At 37.4% G+C, this 24,785-nt stretch overlaps 1 long non-coding RNA gene across 4 annotated transcripts; it reads left to right on the top strand.

Annotated features, from left to right (window-relative positions):
* The first annotated feature begins 15,262 nt into the window (after positions 1–15,262).
* On the top strand, positions 15,263–19,319 carry LOC112166898. 4 transcript variants are annotated; one of them, XR_005800831.1, is made up of 10 exons: positions 15,263–15,373; positions 15,559–15,806; positions 15,968–16,075; positions 16,560–16,691; positions 17,093–17,167; positions 17,632–17,680; positions 17,756–18,094; positions 18,176–18,298; positions 18,586–18,676; positions 19,146–19,317. It is a non-coding gene; the product is annotated as an uncharacterized LOC112166898 (long non-coding RNA). The 4 variants fall into 4 exon arrangements; XR_002923480.2 differs by having other exon boundaries at positions 15,309–15,479; positions 17,991–18,094; positions 19,146–19,319; XR_005800830.1 differs by having other exon boundaries at positions 15,313–15,479.
* Positions 19,320–24,785: the final 5,466 nt, after the last annotated feature.

Raw genomic sequence — 24,785 nt, 5'->3', positions numbered from 1 at the left:
TTGTCAGCCTCAGTGTTCTCCTCTTCGAGGACCTTAAGATCTATTAGATACCTCTACTGCACAATGTCATCGAGGTAGCCTCTGTAGTACTCCGATCCGAGGCATATCCCCACCCTGTCTGGCGTCGAGACCATGTTCTTGTTCTCTAGATTAACGTTCATCCTCCTAGCTCTCTTCCCTTGTTCGAGAAAACCCAAGATGACATCGTCATCATCTATGTCATCAAAGGGTCCCAAGTTCTTCCTTCTTAGTCCTTCTCCTGGCATGGCAATTGCAACACAAGGAACATAGTTAGACTTATAACAAAAAAGGTTACAGCTTCAAACTAGGGAATACTAACTCACCAGGCACTCGCCCTAAGTGCCAATTCTACAATAATGACAACCTACGTAACCGGTACGAACTCCTCTTGCTGGGGCAGGAAAAACTCGTAATCACCCTTAGGATTTTCTTCCTTATTAGCGGCGAGAGGTCAAACATTTTCTTGTCTACGAGACCTACCACAATGTTAGCACACACTACACATTCCTACCTAAAACTTCAAACATAAGCAACACTTACTGATTGCCTGGAATGGAGCATGCCCCCTGATGCACCATTTAGGGATCTTGCCACTAGCCTTCAGCAAGGCATACCTTGTCCCTTTATTACTTGAACACGAAGGTTGGCAAATCATCATCTATGATCCCAAACTCCTAGGGCTTCATGTTCACTCATCTATTATTCATCTGCTTCTGAGCATACTCCAACCGGTAATAGCCATTAAACCTATGCATGGTAACATGGGAGTTCTAGCCACAAAGTCACCATAACAGCTTCATACCCATGATTTGCCGCCAGGTATTGGGTGAAAACTACTCCATAGCTACGTTTAAGCATTGCCAGAGCATATTGCACATACTCTGACAGCAGCAGCAACAGTCCACACCTAAACTGGTATTTGTTGGTAGTGAAACCATATTTCAGGCGACTCACCAACTGGCCATCTTAGAGGGGACGCAACTCCACCTCTGACAGGATATGCCAATTCCACTAGAACACATCGATCTCCTCTTGCATCATGCTCCTCCTTTTGTTGATCTACCAGTGTGGCATCACGTAACATGTGATCTTCTGCCATAGCGTTTACTGGACCTCTCAATTCTTCCATGAGGGGATCGGTAATGGTATCCGTGAACTTCTAGGCTCCCTAAGGGAATAATTCTCCATGTCCTATAAAATTGAATATGAAGAAGATAGATGTTACAAACTCTCCCCTAGTAGCGGGTACCCTATTCAAAAACCCTGCTTTAGTCCTACCAAAGCTCAAGTTCACCACCTCGTGTATCTCACCAAGTAATCTATTAATGCTTCCTCAATGACTCGCGCTCTTATCGCTCAAGCTCGATACCGGTATCACCTTAGGGGTACTTGAGATGTTCACCAGCTATACTAAAAAAATCTAAGTTAGAGCTAGTTATGGGACTGATACTCTCATCCTACTGGTTAGGGGCAGTGTTCTAAAAAACGGTCGCCTAGGTGCTGGGCTGCAGCAGACCGAGGCGAGTAATGGCAAATCGAAAGCCTTAGGCAGATATGATTTAGGCGGCCGCCTGGGCGGTTTCCTCCTTTTTTTTTCTTTCCCAAACCTAAACTCGACATCAACGAAACCTAAACCCATTTGAAGAATTTCTGAGGTGAGCAGCGGGGTAAACATAGGCGGAGCAGCGAGACTTCTGGAGACGGAAGCTCGGTCGTCCGCATCGGAAACAGAGAGTGTGGGTCTTGTTGCAGCGCTTGCCAAAGCTACTAGTTCCTTTTCCCTATTCAGATTTCAACAACACAGTTACAAATCTATGCATGTTTATGATCAAGCTAGAAATTAAGAGAGAGAGAGAGAGAGAGAGAGAGAGAGAGAGTTACCATTTCATTGTTTGGCTGCGGCAGAAACCCAAAATCTCGAGGTGTGTATGTGTGCGGGAAAACTGACAGAGATCGTTGTTTGGCTACGGCAGAAACCCAAAATCTGGAGGGGTGTGTGTTGGGGGGGGGGGGGGGGGGGGACTGACGGAGAAGAAGAAGCATTTGTTTATATAGATTAGGGTTTCCCTTAGAATTTTGAGTTAAATAGACAAAATTGGCCCTTAGAAGAGTTCATAACAACGGCCAGGTATCCAGCTCAAATAATGCCAACTTGATTATTGGGCTACGGAGAAACAAAAAGATCATCAGCTAAAAGACCCATAATTAGAGATCTGCTAGTGCTAGTTAATGGTCTGTTATTAGGATTCTTTTAATGGCCCATAATTTAGAATTCTTTCAAAATTTAAATATTTTAGGTCCAATTTTATTACTCTTTTGAGTCTTAAATATGTTTATATATTTTTAATTACATAAATAAAAGCTATAAAAATAAAATTAAAATTAAAAAATACAAAACCGCCTAGGCGCTCCTCCCCAGCCCACCGTCCGACTAGCGCCTAGCGATTTTTCGAACCTTGGTTAGGGGTCATCATGGACCGAGCTAGGGCCTGCCCTACACTAAATTTTAGGACTTAGGGTAGGATCGAGCCGGGCAGTTAAAGTCAATGAAACTTAGGCCAGGCTAAGGTTTCAATATGTAAACCCTTACTCAACCTTAAGGCCCATTTTGTAAGGGTCAAAAAGGTCAGGTTGGCTGGCCTTCCAAATAGGACCGAATAGGGCTGACAAGGGCCTCACTTTGTTATATATATACACAATATGAATAAATTTGGTAGGAGGTAGGGTTTGAACCTTAAACCTCTTACACATAACCTCTGCTCCCAACCACTAGAGCACCAGCAGCTCTTCTCCCAACCACTAGAGCACCAGCAACTCTTGCTATAATATATACAAATTTTATATTTAATGCGTCTTAGTTCCTACTATCGAATTAAAATAAAACCAAAAGGTCATATAGGGTTTCAACATTTCCTATAGTTCCTACTGTCTTCCTTTCCAGTCTCACATCTCTCGTGCCTCCCTCCACAAATTCACCGAAACCCAGATTTTGGCCCCTATTTATGAAATCAGTACCCGAGAAAGGTTCCCGTTAGTCATACATATATTATACTAATAGTTTCTAGGCCTTATCCTCAATTTTTTAGAAGATTTCTGCAAAACCACAATTTGCTCAAACCCTAGTTCTTTAAGATTTAGGGTAAAAGAACAGAAGTTTTCCAGAGTAGTTCGAGATGGTGAAGTAGCCCCATATTTCAATCAAGAAGAGGAAGAATGAAGAGCCCCAGATTTTAGTTCAACTTTGTAAAAGTTTTCCTCTGTTTTCAGCTCAAAATTCATCTGGGTTTTCTTTCAAATTGTTAATAAGAACAAGAACAATTGGGTGATTGAAGTAATCTAATTATTGGGTTTTGCTTTCTCAGATGATTTCGTTTACAAAGACTGACGTGTATGATTTATTTTTAATTTTTTGATCCTCATCATTTCAGACTGGTATAATTTCTCCTAGTAAATTGAGGATGAAGCTCATGGGGGCTCACCATCATAGAAAGATAAGTGGATCAAACAATAACTCCTAAAGAACTTCACCTGCTTCTAAGCTTGGGGATTCTTAGTTTGTCAAAAACAGCTTGTTAAAGTCCATAAATGGAGATGAAGAAGGTTTGTCTCTTCATTTTGTTTTATTAGTGGCAATGAATTAATTGCTCGACTTAGTGAGCTTCAAAATTGGTATACAAGCATCTTTTAAATTGCTAAACATATATTCTCTAAATTGGTTTACTAATTAAGTCTTATGATGCATAGTTACATAAGTGAAGAACACAGACTATATATGACTAATTCAAGAAAGGTTATTGACTTTTTTCTACCCCTCTTTTATATTTTGGTCCATTTAATAGATTATTGATGTGAAAATTGTGGTTTCTAGCATTACATAATTGATTTCCTAGGCAAGGACAAAGCTGGTTGTAGTCCAAGTGTGATAAGTTGGAGTATATGTTTAGGACTTTATTGAAAAGGTAGGAGTATTTGAGTTAATGTTAAGACTTGCTTAATGGAGATTTTATGAATTAGAAATGCAAATTTTTGTTTCGTGATGTTGATGAATAATGTATACTTATATAAATGGTAATGATAAATGATGAAACTATGTTCTGGTTGAACTGTGAATGATACTTGTATACTTGGTTGAACTATGAATAATGTATATTTGTATAAATGACAAAGATAAATGAAGGTTGCTAATAATTAATGAATTGTGAATGCTAATAATTAATGTTTTGGTAATGAATTGGAATTGCTTAATGTTAATGAACTTGAAATGTTAATGCATTGGACCTGCTTAGCTGTCGTTTTGGTAATGAATTGGTGGAGAGGATTGTATGCACCGACAGTGCAAGTGCACTGTAGGTTATTTTAATCTCTAAAAAAATAACAGCCACTCATCTAATCCACTCATTTATATATTTTAATATAAAAAAAATTACATCCATTCATATTGCAAGTACCCATGCACTGACGGTGCATGGAATACACTCCCATGAATTGGAACTAGAAATGTTTGTTTATTTGTTAAGCATAAATACTTGGACTGATTAAAGTTAGGCAAAATATGACACTTGTTGTTTGTTTGTTTGTTTTTTCTTTTCATGTTTGTATAGATGGCATCTTCTTCTAGTAGCATGAGAACCCTTTCAATATGCGATAACAACTTTATCTACATCTCAGCCTCCAAACCCAAACACAAACCCTAACCTAAATATCATCCCTGAAGTAGACTCACAGTCATCCCCAGGCATTCCTACTCACGAAGGGCAAGACAATACTTAGGAAGAAGCAAAACCTAGGAGTATTTCACTAGGTTGAAACTGATTGATGGTAGTGATAATCTAGAAGTTGCACAATGTAATTTTTGCAAAGAAATTGTACCTGCCTATAACACTAGAACTGGGACTTCTTCAATGTGGTCTCATGCCAAGAAGTGCAAAAGATGCCCTCTTTACGAGTCATGTACCACTTGAAACAAAGGGTCACACCATTCTTAGTGAGGATAATGTGAGTGGGGAGTTACTTGTCATAAATTCAGCTACCCTAAATGTAATTTAAAGTGTGTTAGGATGATATCATGGATGAACTTCCTTTCATGCAAGTTGAAAGGAATGAGTTTAAGGAGTTTGTGGAAGAGTTACAACCTTAGTGGAAAAGAATGAACAGAAAAATGGTTGCTAAAGGAATGTGGGAGTTGTATCAAGTTGAGAAAACCAAGCTGATGAGTGAGTTTACTCTCACTCAACAAGAGTGAGCATAAGTACTGATACTTGGATGAGTATTCAAAACATAAACCATACGATCATCACTCAGTGATTAGAACCTTCACAAAAGAATAATCAATTTATGTTATCATTAACCATAAAGAGGATGATACATGGAGGGTTTTGGAGTAGTATCTTAGAGAATGCAGTGGTTACAATGTCTTTACAATAACAATGGACAATGAAGAGAAGACTTACGGGTCAAAGGACTTAAAACTTTGACAGTGACTTTTTACACCTTTGATATGCTTGTCACATCATAAATCTGATTGTGAGAAATGAAATCGATGAGATTAGGATGGGATAGAGGCTATTTGGCACTATGTGAAGTTTATCAAGTATTTTTAAGCGGACTTGATAAATTTAGGGATTTCTCAGTGCCTGAACACTTGCGAAAGACTGCAAATGTTCCCCTCAATGTTATAACTAGGCGGAATGACACATACTTAATGTTGGATGCAACACTAAAGTATGAAAAAGTGTATGAAAAGATGGCTGATAAAGATGAAATTTTTCATAATATTGGTACTTTGTCCGAGGGGCTCTCTCTCCTCGTGTTTTTCTACGGTGGCCGCAAGGCTGAGTTTTCAAATCTAATTCACAGATCGTCCTTCCCTGATCTCCTTCCAATTCTTTTCCATCTCCCTTACCTTCTTCAACCCATTTCATCTCGAGTATCCACATGGGCGCCTTTGTTGCTGAGATAGAGGTCTCGTAGCGGGTGGTGGAATTGATGCTAGCCTTCCCTTTGCTGGGGGGGGGGGTGTTTTGCTTTAGAGGAGAAGATGGTGGCTGCTCTGGGTCAGATTGTGCAACTCTTCTCTTGCTCTTGGTTTCTTGATCCAGGAGGAGGCGGTGATGCTGGTGGAGGTGGTGCTATCGGCGGCGGCGATGCTAATGGATGTGCTCCTAGCCATTTTGTTCCAATGGTGGTTAGGGTTGTTTCGAGGCCCTAGTGATGGTGATGCTAGCCATGGTGGCATTCCAGGCTGTGGCAATGGCAACGCAGACGGTGTTGGTCAAGCCGGTGCTGTCGTCACTTTTGTTACCGGCGGCAGCGCTAAAGTCAAGCTGCTTCTAGGGTGGCTAGGGTTTGATTCATGCTCTAGAGTTATCTTTGGGCTTGACTATGGGCTTCGTAGCCCACTTTTGCTTTTATTTTAGTATTTTTGTTTTTCTTTTATTTTTCTTTTCATTGTGTTTTAATAATAGAATGGAGCTCGGTAGGGAAGGTTAGGGCCCATATGAGGCAGTCTTTTGAGTATTTCCCTTCTCTTTTCCCTACCATTAGGGCGTGCTGTGTTTGTAAGTACAGAGTTACGTTTAGGTTCTCATTTTATCGGAGCCACACATGTGGCGGGTTCCTTTGTAACTTTGTTGGCCGGAGTAATGAAATTGTTCACGTGTCTCCTCAAAAAAAAAAATGAAACTTTTGATAAGTACTTTAACGAGAAGGATGCCAAAGGGAAGAAAAGGGTTCGTCTTCCTTCACCACAAGATTGGAGGAATATTGCACAGGCTTCTGTGCATTTTCTTGGGAAGTTTTATGAAGCAACGATGAAGTTGAATGCTTGGAACAAAGTGACAGCACATCTGCTGTTTTTTGAGTTACTTGGGCTGCAAACAGAGATTGATATGAAGATGAGAGATGAATCAGACCCTATTCTTCAATGGGTGGCTTGTGGGATGAAAGCCAAGTTCAATAAGTATTGGGGTTCATTTGAAAAAATGAACAAAATAGTTGTCATAGCCAATGTGTTGGATCCTGAGTGGAAGCACTGTGAAACTGCCTTCATAAACCATAACATTAGATGGAATTCAGCCAATGGAAGGGTTGAGTTTGATGGAATTTATGGTGGACAAGCTGAAATATTAGTTTATTTAATAACAAAATGAAATGATCGATATTGAATGAGGTTCACAAATATGTGAGTGATAGATATGTTCATCTAATGACAAAGGATTCCAAAGTGACAACTTGGTGGAAAGTAAATGCAAATGCCTATCCGATACTTTTCAAGCTAGCAAAGAATATATTTGTCATCCCTTGTGGCACCGTTGCAAGTGAAAATGTCTTCAGTTTGAGAAAAAGGGTGGTAGATCCTTATAGGAGTTCAATAACACCTCGAATGGTGGAGTGTTTAGTCTGCTCAAGTGATTGGCTAAGTGCTACACAACCTAACTTCTACAAGGAACCAACTATGAGTGAGCTGGAGATGTATCGAGAGCTTGAAGCATAGAGAGAGGTATAATTTAAAGAATCTTTGATTAAATTTACTTGATTTTGCGATTTCTTTAATTTTTCTAAACTTATATTCACTATCAATTTTTTTGTTTTAATTTGTAGAAACTACTGGATTTAGAATGGATAAACCAAGCTCTTCTTTGACTACTGCTACAACATAAAGAATATGATAAGTTTAGTTTTCTGCCAGCTGCTGTATTGATTTTGGTATGTATTTATTTCCATTAAATTTTCTTTAAATTAAGTTTTATGGGCTGCCGCATCAAGTTTCCAATTCATTTTAGTCTGTAATATCAATGTTTTGAAACTGTGCAGCAGCAACAACATAATGGAGAAGATGAGGTGATGGCTTATCGGAAGATTAAAGCAACCTAATTGTGCTTAACTTCTGTTTTTGAGTTTTATTTGTAATGGGACATGCGTATGTTACTCTTCAAAATACTTTGGTGCAATTTAAATTTTGATTTATGCTGGTAATGTAGTATTATTTTTTATTTCTGTATTATTTAAGTGCTTAAGTTATATGTAAATTAGTAGTAGTTGTAATATGGGAAAATGGTCTGTATGGTACCTGACCTTTTGCTCCTTATAAATTTTGGTACCTCCAGCTTAAAAAATATCAGAACGGTACTTAAGGTTCTGGCCCCGAGCAAACATTGGTACCTAGATCCGTTAACGTCATAACGGCGTCTGACAACTGGCATATATTGAAGGGTATTTTCGTTCCTTCATGTCCCTCCATTACATATGTGTTGTTCCTCCCCTTGCATCTGTGTTCTTCATCTCCGGCCACCAATTCGAAGATTGCATTTAGAATTCCATACATATGAGGCACCATTCCCTCCTTAACCATCACAGGTCCCCCCATTGCTCGGACTGATAATATGCACTAATCAAAGCTGCATATGTGGGCATTGTTCTCTTAGGCATTTCGTAGAACAACTTCTGGGCATAGTCTAACCTAGAGGTGGCAAACGGGCCGGCCCGGCCCATTTTAAGCGGGCCTAGTCGTGCTTCGTGCCGGGCTTGGGCCGGCCCATTTATTATCGTGCCGAGCTCGTGCCGGCCCATTTACTTAAACATTAAGCCCGGCCCGGCCCATATTGTGGCGGGCCGTGCTCGTGCCGGGTCAATAACGGGCCGTGCTCGTGCCTACCCATTATAAAACACGATTTTAAAATCTTAATTTGAACAAATAAAAATTAATTTTATTTAACTATTTAGAAAATTAAAATAAATTAAGTTCTACAACGTTTTTCTTAATCTTAGCTTTTTAAGATTAGATTTCTAATAATTTTTTATATTCCACTATAAGAAAGAAAGAAAAAAAAAACTCAAAATATATTGTTTTTAGTATATTAATGTGACATTAATCTTTATTAATATAATGAAGATTCAGTATCTATTATTATTTCCTTCAATCTATAGTTGTATTATTATGAGATTAGTCTTTATTAATAAACATATATTTAATATTTAGAAAAAATACTTATGTCAAAACAAGGATATAATGTTTTGTTTCATTATTTTGACAATATAAAAGAAAGCATTGGTGGAATTGTCATGAGATTTTAAATAAAAATGTCTCATATTCAAATCTCATCATTGTAGTTTTTTAATATTTTTTTTTTTTAAATGAAATTTTGTGTTTGTAACGGGCCGGCCCACAATATGTCGTGCTTGGGCCGTGCTGGGCCCATTACGGGCTCGGGCCAATATTTTAGGCCCAGCCCGACCCGTTATTCTAACGTGCTCAGGTTATGCCGAGCCACTAACGGGCTTGGGCCGTGCCGGACCGCTTTTAAGCGTGCCGTGCTCGTGCTTAGTGGCCCGTTTGCCACCTCTAGTCTAACCGCTCATAATTGTTGGAGTACAGCATAGCAAGCTTGTTTCCTACTCAATATTCACTTCAAAAGCATTCAACTTCAAAGCTTGAGCATGAATTTGTCTACAATCAGCCACATGGTTACCTCTAAGTAAAGAAATGCAATGACTAACCTCAAAGCTGGTTTGAGCTCTTGGACTATTACTAAAGTCTGAGGCTTTTTTGGAGGTAAAAGAGAGATGGGCTTTTTTGGATGTATTCTACAGTTTCATTAATGATCAAGGCTTAAGGGCAGCCGTACTAACCCTATTTCAAAAAAAAAAAAAAACAGAGAGAGATGGGCTTGTGGGTTTAAGAGTGTGTAGCTTGTGGGAACGTTGTTTTGTCTGTGGAAGCTAGGAATTTAAATTTGGGTGTGTGAGGATTGGTGGGTGTTTGTGAGGGAGAGTCATTAGTGAATAAGTGAAATACCCTTAAATTTTTTAAATAGAAGAAATATTTGTTTTCTATTTAGATACTTGAATTGTATAAGGAAAACAAATAAATACATAAACAATATGTAATTGAAATGAAACCTTTAATTTAAGGTTTCAAGTTTATAGTAGAGGTAAGAACAAATCTGTATGAATGGTCGTAGAAATTTTTAGACACCCAAATTAATATTATGAGATTTTTGGGTTGGAAGAAAAAGAAAATGTTTTATCAAAAGCAACATGAGATGTTGCAATAAGGGTCGTCCATTGTTCCACCGCTTGATCATGACCATTCATTTGACTTTATATAAGTACTCGTACATACCGGATAGAGGGAGAGAGGAAAAAAGGGAGACTCTAGATCTTTCCCGAGTCGGTTCCCTTTCTCAGTGCGCTGGCACATGACGTCGCTAGGTTTGACGATGAATTCAGCTATGGTCGTGATGGATTCTGGTCTCTTCTGTCCTTGCAACCACCGATGGTGATCAATCAAAGACGATGGTAAGATCGATTGATCGATCCAGGTACTGATCTTGTAATTCGTGTGTTTTTGTTTCTTTTTCAATTGATGATTAGATAATAGAGACAATAATAAGATGAAGCTCTTCTAGGGATTTGAGTTGGACTGAGTTCTATTTGTTTTTAATTCACCCTTTCATTTAATCCGGGTTCGGGGTGTTACAATAAGGGATTGTTAGGAAGCATCTATCAGAATCGACTACTGAGGATGATTTTACCAAAAATTTTGGTGAATTCAGACCAATAACTAGCGTAGTGATCTTGAGAGATCAAGATGGAAAACCAAAGTGCTTTGGATTTGTCAACTTTGATAATCCATATGATGCTGTCAGATTCCAAAACAACATTACAACATAAACAAAGAAGAGCGGACAATCTAACTAGTCAAAGATAGATATAACCAGTGATTAAAATGCAGAATTAAAATTTTATCTAAAACATAGACCATGACACAAAGACTTTGGGACAAGAAGTTCAACAGTAATTCACTACTACAAAAATCGAAACACACAGCAGTGCATCACACAACAGAAGTAAAATCTACTGTTGTGTATTAACACAAACTCTATCATACAACGGTACAAATATGTTTCTGTTGTGTGAATATAAGCAAATTGAAAACTTTTTTTTTAGGAAGATATTGCACAACTGATTTAAGAAGTTTCCGTTGTGTGAATGTGAGACTTAGATGGAGGGAAATGAGTACATAATTCCCTCCCAGAAGGAGCTCAATTTGAACCATCCACACAATAGTTTTTTTTATATCTGTTGTATAATGAAATGTTGTATGAATTTTTAGAAATCCTCTAGGTACACCTAGTGCAAGATGCACAAATTTGTACAACAGATTATCATAGCTCTGTTGTCTGAGCATGACAGCAAATTGCACAGCGTAGCAAAATTTCACTCAAATGAAACCTATAGTCACAGGCGGAAAATTTTCCGTCTCAACCTTCTTTGTCATCATATACTCATACAACGGTCCATTAATTTTATGTTGTTGGAGAAACTTGAAGTCTCCTACTAAACAAGTAGTCTTTATTGAAACCAATAGTCTCGATCAAGGTTCACTCCACCTTTTTTTTGCCACCTCCCCTTCTTCTTCTACTACCCTTCTTCCGTTCCCAATATCCCTCCCCCCAATCTCCCCCAAATTTTCAATCTTTGGCCCTAAAGCTTCGACCTGTCTTGAATCAACCATGGATCTGGCCCCAGAAGAACTTCAATTTCCCTAATCCCAGACATTCTTTGAGAATCGACCTCCACCCCCAAACAGTCCCCCAAGACCTTCTACCTCATAAGCCTAACCCTAATTTGCTTGTCTCCTTCACAATCCTAGCTCACTCTCTCTGAAGGTAGTGTTTAGTTGGAGGGTTTTTCCCTAGAGGTTTAGCAATGTCATATTTGATATCATCAATCTGTAATCTAGGGTTGCTCGACACATTCAGCGAAACCTCCCTCCCATCCTCTGCACCGCCACTGAAACCCTTGTCAACGACGTCGGAGACCTCTCGGTGGGCCCGCAACCATCATCACCTGGTAGCGAACGGCGATGATGAGTCAGACTCTTCATTCCAAGACGCTTCCTTTGCTCTTCCGTAGCCCCAAAGGTATTCTCTTTATCTATCTATCTATCTCACTTCTACACTCTACGCTGTAAGCACAGTAAAATTGCTATGTGTGCAGTGAACCCATGTGAACTCTGGGCAGTTCCACCCCAAGCCCTTTTCTCCACACACATTGTTGGTGAAAAACAAGTTCTTGTAAGCCACTTTACTCACTCTTCCTATCATTTTCAATTTGGACTCTTCACTTTATGTAATTCAAGATAATAAAGCTCATGAATTCAATTGAGCAGGTTCGTGATTTCATTCATTCTACACTATATGACCTAGACATGGTTATTTCACTCAAAGATCAAGGTCAGTTGGAGTGCTTTAGAAAGCCACTAAGTTCAATCATTGAGGGTATCTATCTAGCTCAACCTTTTTGTTTAGTCTTTGATATTTTGTGGAAGTTTCGGAGGTTTTGGCTATGTTTTTGTGATTATGCATTAACCATACTGGAAAATGACATTGGGAAGGATTGAATGTATCGTCGAGGATTCATTGGCTGTCATATAGTGTATTGTTTCTGCTAAGGATAGAACATATCTGCTAATGCCTAATATAGAAACGATAATGAAATTTGGATTGGTAGAACTGGATTTGCTTTAGTGTCTTATCTTTTCATCTAAACTTGTCAAATAGTTTGACAATTTAGCCGAACTGATAAAATGAATTATTTTTTATTTTCACATCAATCATCTTTTCTTTGGCCTAATATATATAATGAACAGTACTCCACCATTCTTCAGTTATTATCGAAGTAATCTCTCACCTGAGTTGAACTCTATATATATGTAGCTGTTATATTGTTCTTCTCCACTTTTGTGTAAACACAAAACTTGTTGCATTATTTATTGTCTTGGTTGACGTGGATATGTTATGAAGAAATACTTTCCATTTTTGTACTAATTGCAATATGAAGTATTTTTGATGCATTGCGGTTATAATGATTAATTTCTTATTTAATTAGTTATGGCGGTCATTTTTGTAGATATTTGTATTATTGAAAGATTGACAACAAATCTACAGCTATATATATATATATATATATATATATATGTATATGTTCAAACTTTTGGTTGAAGGTCTATGTTCAAACTTGATGTTCTATATATATATTTGTATATTCACTTATTTGAATTACAATTTAGGTCTTTGATTTGAGGAGTTGGACTGCAGCTATCAACAACATCTAATTCACGAAATCATGTGGTCCCAGTACAAGCATACCAGCAATGAGGAGTCATACCAATATATTGGAAGATCAAAACCTGTGCAAGATTCTGGTGCAGGTTATGATGAAAAATTGGTTGAAATGATAAATAGTGCCATAGTGGATAGAAGTCCTTTAGTTAAATGGGAAGATGTTGGTGAGAAGATTATAGCATACCTCGATTTCTTGTGTGAAATCCTGAAACAAATTTTTTTCTTTTTGTTTTTTCTTAATCTGTTATTTATATATTTTACCTAAATTATTTTTAGGATGAGTTCTTTTACCATGTTCTTTTACCTAAGGTTATTTTTTTTGTTATTGATAAAGCTAGTTAGTTTTTAGATTAAGTTTATTTTTGTTTATTAAGCATCAGTGGATGCTAGCTTCACATGTTTGACACCTAGAAGCCACCTAGCTCAAGGTCTTATCTTTTTCACCGTTTGACTTTCACATTTTCTTCTTCTTTTTTCTGTTTTTCTTCCCCATTGAGATACTTATTTGGGATGAGTACCTCTTAATATTGTTGTTGGTGACTTGTTAACTAGGATACTCGTGACTAGGGTATTATAATTCAACTGAGCTTTAAACAATGAGTATGATTTTCTGGATTATTATGTGAATTTTATTACTACAGTATGTACTCTGTATCATAGATGTTCTCGTCCTTGCTCTCCCTTATTTGTTGTCTTAGTTTATCTGTGGTCAATGTGATTTTATTTGTCAACAAGGACATTTGACAGACTTTCAGTATCAACACTGATCCTTACCAAGGTGATTGTCTATTTTGTTTCCGTTTTGACTATGATTTTGAATTTTGTCACTCTCTTATGTACTGATTCCTATCGTTATAGGGTTTACGAAACCGAGAGGGAGAAGATATGGTTGCAAGTCATCTTGTACTCAAGGTGTGTGACAAACAAGATACATGATTGTTATGATGGTGTATACATGATACAAACAATTTTTGCCCTTTTTGATTTGGAATCCTACATATAATGGTGTATATACTATTGTCCCAGTAGTATACTATCATATGATGGTCGGTCTCTACGAATATACTGTCCCAGTAGTATACTATTGTCCCAGTAGTATATTATCATATGATGGTATGAATCCTACATTTGTACTATAATAACTGGATTTAGGGCGACGCCCTTGCTAGTGGGCCCAAAACGAATCTGGCGCCTTAGATCTCATGGCCGTCCAAAGTAATTGCATAATTGAAATTAACACTGCAATCCAATTTAATGAACTTTGTATTAATATTTCATACTGCAGGCAATGCAATCTGGTGTTGCTTATTATATGATGGGAATGGTAGTGAAGGAAAAGGGACCTGTTTTTCACTCGGCTTTTCATCCCTTGGCCACAGTAGGTAGCAATCCTGGGTTTCTTTGTTTTAGCAGAACAATTCTACATTGCGAGGTAGGCTCACATGTATTTATTTGTCTCTGGTTAATTCAATTAATCCATGCCTATATATGCATGATAGTTGATTGACTAGTCTGTTTCACTCTTGTTCGTAGTGTTATCGGAGCAGCTTTAATCATCATTGGTCCGTATCTCGTTTTCTGGGGAAAAGCAAAGGATAAGTCTCCTCCATCACAGTGATGCATGATCGATGAAGTAGCACCACTAACACAAAGATTAATAGATGATCAACAATGTTAAGAGATTCTATGTCACTGCAAGTATATGGTTGATCCTTCAAAACTATGGCAAACCAGTTTGTTAGTATTTTTTCTTTTTCCTTCTTATTTTGAATTGAAAGGATCACCTTTGTTATGATTAAATATTTATCAGCTAGCTTAAAGTATTAACTATGTTAAGTAAAATCAGGACTAGATTGTTTTAGCTGTTAGAGAATTTTGCATGTGATTGTGCCTAAAGAAACACTACTACAAATAACCCATATAAGGACACCATATAAGGACACTTTTTTTCAAGGAGTCCTAATAAGCTTATGAGGACGACTTGAAAAAACAGGAGCAAAATACTGCTGCCCCGCCTATTTTTTGGGTCAAAAGTTGAACTTCCCTCTTCTTTTTTTCCCAGGCATATTCACACCTAGGCCTCTATTTTACAATCGACCCCTCTCTCTCTCTCTCTCTCTCTCTCTCTCTCTCTCTCTCTCTCTCTCTCTGCATCTCTTCCTCGAGCTATTAAATTGGAGCTCTGATTCTTTAGCTCTGAGCAAAGAAAATCAGACTACATATGGGTACTTCTCTCTCCTTCTCTATCTGTCCATAGCTTTTTCTTCTTGCCAGATCTATATGCTCTATCCAGATCATAATGTGATGGTGGCTTATGATCAAAATTAGATGGTATGTCAGATGGTCGATTCATAATCCTTTATGTGGATGAGATGCTAGAGGTTTAATTTTGTTTTCATCTACTCTTCAGATGCCAAGCCACCTCAAGGTTGAAACCCTCTCATCCTCTCAGCAATGTTGCCACCGTCGTCCCTCTCCAAACCCGCAACCTCGCCGTTGTCCCTTGACTCCTCCGACCCCCTCTGTGATGCCATTAAGGAGCTCCAGCGCCACCAGCGCACTGATGTTGTGCGATTGGCATGGGAACCTCAGAGCTTTCTCCTTCGCACGTTTAAGCTGTCTCTCGGACAGTCCTACTCCTCGCTGCTCGATCTTAAGGTATGTAGTGGCCTTTTTTTTATTTATATTTGCATTTCGTGGATGATTGGTTTTGTTAATGGTGGTGGTGATAGGATTGGGGATGAGAATTACCTGTTCAGGATCAGAAACTATATTCAATTAAATTTATGAATTGATTTTTTTTTTCTTTTGTTCATTAGCACAATCTGCAAGAAGGGATGTAGGGAAATCCTGTTGCTAAAACCATGAAGAATGTTTCAAGAGGCATGGATGTTCTTACAGTTCCATTTACCATGGGCTTTCCAAAGGTACTTTGGCTGATTTTTAGTTTCTTTCATGATGTATTCTGTATGAGCTTTCCTGTCCTTTTTAGAATATATGTGAATAAAGCCTTGCAATGTCAAGCTGATGGCTTTGAACTTAATGGCACCTCATGTTCTTTGAAACCAGAAGGTTCAATTCCCAAGAGCTGCGTGCATTGTCAATTTATGTTCTCAAAGCATCTTGCATTGCCCATTGAATTGGTTGTGTGGTTGTTCATATCTAGATTAGTATATGAAATGTTTCAGTTGTTATAAATATTGTTTGTGGTTAATCTCTGTTGGAAGTTATGCTAATCAAATGTGTGGAATGGCAAAATATTCACCAAGGCAATTTAATCTTTCAATCGCATGGCACTTAGTTCCATAAGGCGGGATAGTCACATAATGGTCTGATACAACTCTTGAATTCTGTTGCATGCAATTTTAAAGGTTGTTGATGTGATTATGCCTCACTGTGGATTTGTCACAGATTCCCAAAGTTGTTGAGAATTCTGAGGGTGCTCGGACCACACCATCAGTAGTTGCCTTCAATCAGAAAGGAGAGCTACGAGTTGGTACTCCAGCAAAATATCAAGCGGTTACCAACCCATCAAAGAGTCAGGTCAGTCTTCAAAGCCTTAAAAAGTTTATTAAGATGATTGCAGGATAATGTCTTGCCCTGGAATATAACTTATTGGTTTCACATTAGTTATCACAGAAGTTAATATGAGGTGGGAGGCCTAGTTGACATGATTGTGGTTGTGCTTTTTCCACTTGTAGTCTCTATTTACTTATTTAGCTACTTACCTGTAAACTTTAATCTAGTTTACATGCCAAGTCTTTGAATCTTGGTCATGGATTATGTCCCTGATCGATATGCTTTTTGGCCTCTCCCATTAGCCTTGAATTTCAATTGCAAACTGCACATGTTGCTGAAAGTATTAGAAATTGGTATAGGGACTGGTCTTGAAAGTATTAGTAAGCTTTGGGTTCTTATAACATCTTCTCGTTAATGTTTTATAGAGATCTCAGCTTCAACAAATTGGAAGGAAGTATTCCTGATCTTGAAGATCTTACTCTGAACAGATTGCAGTACTTGTAAGAAATGTGAATTTCATGAATGTCATGACTAGCATACATCATGACGCAGGAGGCCTCTCCTATATATACCATCTTCACATAAACATAAGCATAGATTTATCCTACTTCAGTTTGCAGCTAAAGTTTCTTTTTCTTTTGGGGGTGGCTCGAGGGCTAGTTTCTTGTTTCCACTACCGCATTAATCAGACCTGCTAGCTAGTTGTATTAACTACTCACAATGTTCATGCAAGTATCATTATTATCAATGCTTATTGAAATTCAATGTTCATTGAATGGCTAAAGGATATGATGATATTCGACTTGATTGAATTTACCTGAGAAGTGGATATTTCACCTACTAAGTTCTGGTGTGGGTTCTTTATTTGTTAGAATAAAATGCTTAGCCAATTTACTTACACTTTCTATAGTTCACTGTGCCCCCTTTTTCAGAACAGTTTTAATTCTAGTTTGTTTATTTGTAGGATACTAGTCCTTCCACGAGATCCTTAGCTTTAAGCTGTTACAATGAAGGTTTGTACATATTTTCTTTATGACTTTCCCACATGCATTAGTTTCTTGCTGCATGTATTTATTTTTCAAATGCAGGAATGAGTGATAATGTTTGCAGACTTGGAATGACAGCTAGTTTGCAAACTTTTTTCTTTTTTCTGTTCTGGTTGTCTTTTTTATTTCCCTTTTTGAATTTATGAGTCTCTCTGTTATCATATTCAATGACTCATTCTTGTGATTAGCTTGCGGTAACCTGTAAAATTTGTAGGTTTTGTCTGAATTTAATTGATCAATCAATTTATATTCGTATTATTTTTTTCTTGACTTATAGGGGAAGTGTAGGTTCACCATATGCCGATGGAAGCAATGGCTAGAGACTAAATTGTAATAGATGGGCAATTGGGGCTGGCTTTTCCAATTGGTATTTTTTGGATGGTAAGATCACATCTTATGGCTTATTCTTTTTCCCTTGTGGTTCATGTTTGCTCTCTATTGAAGTTCTGTTGCTTGCTGCAGTTACTTTAATGTATTTAAAGTTAGTGCAAGAGAATGATAACTATGCTGCAATGAGACAAAAGCCCAAAGATTCTGCAAAGTGGAAGCATAGCAAGAGCTTAAGTTGCCTTGGGTCAAACTGAGGTTGGAATGACAATAACATTTTATCCCATATTGTATTATTCTTCCACAAAAATTTTCAAAGATAAGCATCATCCTTCTAAAAACAATAATCAATTGTATTCATTCATCATTACTGGAGAGTGTCCACTTCCTCTTCTTTTATTTTGTTTTGTTTTGTTTTTTTTTGCTGGAATGTGATGCATGTGATCGATCATGAAACGACCCTCAATAGTCTTCTGTTGGCATTATCTTCATTCCATGTTATAGCGGCTCGTGCTCATTTTGACAGAGCCTCTTGTATGGTGCAGGTCTGCTATGCTTTATAGAATGCATTGGGTTATCAGTCTTCCATCCATAACACTACTGTCAACGTACACAAATGAAACTGCAATTCCTAAGGTAGCTTCCTTCTCTTTATATTCAATTCTTCTCTTTTTATGTATGCCAAATACTTGAGAGAGCTAATGGCCTTACTACCAAAAAAATGGATATTTTCCTAGATATGTAAGTTGTTGGCCTCCTGTTAAAAATAATTTTCATTAGGGAGTTGTAAGCAATCATCTTCTGTGGAATAATGTAAAAGCTAGAAGACGAAGAAAAAGAATGTGTTGTGGGGTTATTTGTGATTCTCCACAATGTGTAGCTTAAAGTCAGGATGTTGATCATAATATGATGAAAGGTGCCAGTAATATGCATGCATGATACATCTCTATTACTAGTAGATAAAAGCTGCAAATGTATTTGACACAAACTTAGTAACTGAATTGCATATGGTTTTAGTTTTGGCTGCTAGGTATATAACACAAACCTTATAGCAAATACATTGTATAAGTTATCTAAATTTCTGTTTATTGGCTTGTTTGTGTAGGTTCTTATTTTGGCAAGGACAAATCATTGGAGTTCAATCTATTCAAGGTTGATAGAGCATACCTAATGAGAAAATTAGCATTATAGTAACGTTACTTTTTTAATTTCATTTTGCAGTTGATTCTCCTTAGATCGGATCTTAATTTGTATACATACCATACCATACTGGTGTATTTTGGTGACTATATTCATTTTGGCACTTTAAGAATGCTTGCGATATAATTTTTTTTGGATGGTTTTCAACATTTAAGGACCCGGTTTATGTGTCCTAGTAAGGTATAGAGGACATAGTATTCTTGATATGGGAACACATTTTACGTGTCCTCTATTAGATACAAGGACACTTACTTTGGACTTTAAGGACACAGTTTAGGTGTCCTAGTAAGGTAAAGAGGACACAGTATTCTTGATATGGGAACACATTTTACGTGTCCTCTATTAGATACAAGGACACTTACTTTGGACTTTAAGGACACAGTTTAGGTGTCCTGGTAAGGTAAAGAGGACACATTTTTCTTGATATGATAACACAGTTTATGTGTCCTCTATTGGATATGAGGACACTTATTTTTTTCTTTAAGGACACAGTTTTAGTGTCCTTGTAGGGAAAAGATGACACTTTTCCAGTGTCCTTGTATATGACTTACAATGACTGCTGGATAGAGGACTCTTTTTTAGAGTGTCCTTAAATGTATTAGAGGACTCTTTTCCAGTGTCCTTAAATCATGTTTTTGTAGTAGTGAAATCTAGCCTCCTTATGAGTTATTTCTTGCCACTTCATGGATAGGCTGATCCTTGCAAATTCTACCATGCATGTCAACTTTTAGCTGTCGTTTTCCTTTTCCTCTTTTCTTTTCTTTTTCTTGTTATTTTGATTTTTGAGTAGCAAGGATCACCATTGTTCTATTTTAAGTACTCATCAGCTAGCTTTAAAGTATTAACGTACTATTAGACGTAAGATTAGACCACCATTGTTCTAGCTGCATGTTTGAGCATTTTTCATGTGATTGTGCCTACAGAAATCTGGATTGCCAACTGGAATCAGATAGTAGGCTGCAAAGGTATATAATTAAGCAATTTCCAGTTCTAGTTGGGTGATTTTTGGAGTGATATGTTCAAATACAAACATGAATTTGGCCTGCTGGATGTTTTTTGGCTTCTGAATATTATGCAGCTTAATAAATAAAAAACTCTACTTTGGATTTTGGACATTTTATACTCTGTTATAGGATATTGCTTGGTCACTTTGGTGACTCGACAAGAGTTAGTGCATACCGAATAAGTCAATTGGCCTGAAAATTTGTGGTTATTGCTTGTATCCTACATATGATAGTGTACATATGTTGGAATCCTACATATGATAGTGTCCCAGTAGTATCCTTAGTAAGTATATTCGTAGTATGCTGGATTCACAATTACGTACTGCTATGTCGAATGTGATGTTGTGCATTATTTTGTTAGACTTCGTCTTGACCAAATGCATTTGGTTTACTCTAATTGATTCAATAAAGACATAAAAATAAGGTCTTGTGCATGCATGTATCTCGGAGAGGACGCAAAAGCATTAAAAATAAGGTTTTCAAGTGTCTAAGATCACATTGGTATTGTAATGGATCATCTGCCAAAAGTTAGAAACTAGTCCTAACTTTCTTTGTTTGTGTTTCTACCATGTTCTTCTTCTTTTTTTTATACGGAAATATAATGTGACATAGCAGTAAAGCTAACTGTCCTTGGCATTCAAGTTTGGTGTAGATTCAGGCCTAAGATTCCATGTAGGAGATGAATCTAGAGCTAATGCTGCACAAGATAATGAACTTTTCCATCAGAATCCTCAAGCATATGCTGCACAAGATGGAAATTGGATTGCTCGTATTGCAGCATTGCTTGTGGGTGAAGATCGAACACAATCTTGTATAGCTTATGAAATTGGAAGGCTTAGTTCAATGAAATGTTTAAATGCTTATAAAATTGTATATAGTGAATCGATTGGAGTTTGTTTTGATGTATCAAAGTTACTTTTAGCATTAATATAAAATTATTGTTCATTGGTAATAATCTCTAGCATTGATTTTGTATGATTTCACCTAGCATTGATCTCATACAACACAATACAAAACAATGTATTGTATGACTGTAAACGAGTTCAAAATTAAGGCTTCTCCTACAACAGTAATTGGCTATTAGCCAATCTGATTACAATATTTACACCACAGCTAACCAAATATAGTGGTTGTGTGAACTAACAACCAACAACAAAAGAAAACAAGGTTCTGTTGTGTGAGATTCATAACACACAACAGAAATAAAATCATCTCTGTTTTCTGAGTAATCAACAGACAAGGGAGATAATTTCACTTCAGTTGTGTGTTATTAATCTCAGACAACGAAGAATGAGTAATATCTGTTGTGTGTTACATATCTCAGACAACAAAGAATGATGAACCTCAGACAACAAAGAATGAGTTATATCTGTTGTGTGTTATGAATCTCAGACAACGGCGAATTCCTTCTTCTGTTGTCTGAATGTGTCGACACATCCCCACGCATGTCATGCCAGGCACATGCCTGCGCAGAATTCACACAACGGAAACAAGTATTCTGTTGAGCAAAGTATTGTCACACAACGGTGAAATCACCGTTGTGTGATTTTTCAATCACACAACACTCGTTTAGACCACAGTGAGGCTGGTCATCACATAACTCCAAATATCTGTCGTCTGATTAACTTATTGTAGTAGTGATTAGACAATCAGCTGGATTTTACAACAATTTTTTTCTTTTGTTTGGTCATATATACTTGGGATTAATGGTCCAACGGTTAATAGATTGCAAGAACAAATAACAACGATAAAGAATTACAAAAACATTACTGAATCATTCTTCTTTATTAGTTCCTCAAAAGCATCACCAGTAGTCTGATCATCATCAGTTTACTAATACAATAGATGCTTTCTTCTAAAACCAGTAATCAGCAGCCATATATTCTTTGAGAATAAGGCAAATTGAAAAATTATGTATGATTTCTTTTCAAAAGAGAATCAGACTCACATGTTCATCCAACCACTACTAAATGACATCAAAATATCAACTTGAACAAGCACATAGTTTACCTAGAGGTAGGCATGGATAATGCTGACCAAATACATTATATATACACCTACAAATTAATACTTGAAACTCCATATGAAGTATCTCACCTTGACATCATCTGCAAGTCATGCTGAAACTTAGTTGTGAGGTTTAAATTGGTGGCCGGAGATGAAGAACACAGATGCTAGGAGAGGAAGAACACAGATGTAAAGGAGGGACATGAATGGATGAAAATACCCTTCAGTATATGACAGAAGTCAGATGCCGTTACGGAGTTAATTAACGGCTCTAGGTACTAGTGTTCAGAACCTCAGGTACTGTTCTGATTTTTTTTTTTAACTTGAGACACCAAAATTTATAAGAAGCAAAACTTCAGGTACCGTATGGACCATTTTCCCTTGTAATATTTAACTTAGAAGTTAGAACTTCTTTTGCTTTTAAGACTGCTGCTGCATTTTGTTTGAGGATGACTACAGTTTTAAGTTCTAACTTGAAATGGTTTGAATCCCTTCAATGTGTTAGGGTTTCCGATGAAGAGTTTGAATCCCTTTAAGATGAAGAGGTTGAATCATTTGGATCCCTTTAATGATTTGAATCGCTTTAAGATTTTGAGTTTCCAGATTTTGTGTTTCAATGTGCTATTGTGTTAGTATCGGATTTTCAGATTTTTTTATAAGAGAATGAAGAGTTGGGCTTTGGAAACACTTATTGGGTCAATGCTTAAATCAACTCTGAGAACACATATTGGGCTTGAAAACAAACCATAAAAAATGAAGGGAATGAAGACCCAATAAAATTCGGCAGCTGTCGATTACCGAAACAAACCAACTGACAATCCGATAAACCGACTTTTCGGTTTAGGCCTGGCACGATTCTGTTTCAGCCCAAGAACTGGGCCTATCGACCAACTTCAGTTTGGTAACGGTTGGGCATAATTTAGGTTGGTTTTGGGCCGAATCCGGCCCAAACAAAATGTGGCTCAATAGTTGTATAGGTGGATAATCCAAGACTTTTTTTTTTTTACCCTATTTAATATATACATTTTTTTAAGCTACCATAATAACAATTACAAATATTAGTTAGGATAGTTATATACAATTAATTATCTCTCTAAATCTCCCAAAATTAATTATTGTTTAACAAAGAAAATAAAGCTTCCTAAATGAATTACAAAATAATAAAGGGATAAGTTGTATGTGGATAAAAAAAAATTAACATATTTAAAAAATAGAAAATTATTAGAGCTTGTTTGCGGGGCTCAAGGGGCTGGGTTGGGTTTCATTTCCATGGCCCTTACCCTACCCTATTTGAAAGAGGGCCGAGCCGACCTCCCTAATGCAAAGGTCGGGTTGGGCTTCGATCCTACGGGCCGGGCGAGCTTGAAATAGGCTTAGGGCCCAAGGGCCAAATGATGACCCCTACTCCTGGTACCTACCCGCACACATAGCCAAGTCCAATACTCACACATTTGAAAAACCAGAAACCCATACATTTTAAAAACCCATAACACTTTTTATTCTTAGAGACAAAACCTAGAAACTTCAACACATCATTTCTAATCAATCTCACCTCAATCATACATCCAAAAGTTTGCAACTTTCCACATTCCAAATTTTAGAGAACCCAAAAAATCCAGAAATTCCAAGCAACATGCAAAACCAAAAATTTGAAGCAAGATTTCCTAGTCGAAAGAAAATTTCTTACCTTTGTGATTTTCCAGCAGTTGGCGTCTTTTTGGAGGATGAATCGAGTAATAAGGATGGTTGCAAACTTCGGATTGCTCGACGAACTCCAAAAATCTTCGCACTACTTGTCAAACCACAACACAACCCTGCAATCTTCTTCTCTGAGTTCTTGGGAGAGAAGTTTCATGTCAAAAAACAAAAATCCAGAAAAATACTCTTTCTAGATGACCCCACCTTTTATACACACCAACCCTTTGATCGCTGTCATCAATTTCGAATTGCCCACAAACACTATTCTGACTTAGAACACACATTCTCATTAATGGCGTAAATAGACCGTCGCCTTGGTTCCAGCACGATAATTATGACCCGTTGTGGAAACCGAAATGATTTCTCATCATGCACGAATTTCAAATAATAGCACGCCATGTGTCACACTAGAAGCCTAGAAGCATCGCAAAACACGCCAAGTACTGGGCCGTCCCAACACCAGAGGCTACTCCCAGTGTACAAGACCCTAGCCAAAACGGGAAGCCCTGCCTCCCTGATTTGACCCTTTTTCATTCGCCTATCGTGTAACAATCAACATGGTCATCAAAGATGGGAAGTATTTACGTCCCGATTTATCGTACCTCGGGGATTATGAGCTAGCTAAGAATCATGTGGTTCTAGGTCACCGAAAATCACTTGCACAAACAAATAAAAATAGAAATAACGCTAAACAAGGCACCGAGCCATATTCAAGCATGACTTTGCATTACACAAAGTCACATTGACGGCCTTGCACCAAGGAAGGTCTAGATAGGGCCGTGAAACACACAAAAGTGCTTGTAATGCTCACACCCACATGGATTTACAAATGAATG

This window comes from Rosa chinensis, chromosome 5, assembly GCF_002994745.2.
Source record: "Rosa chinensis cultivar Old Blush chromosome 5, RchiOBHm-V2, whole genome shotgun sequence".
NCBI lineage: Eukaryota > Viridiplantae > Streptophyta > Magnoliopsida > Rosales > Rosaceae > Rosa > Rosa chinensis.
This window is presented reverse-complemented; position numbering and strand designations above follow the sequence as displayed.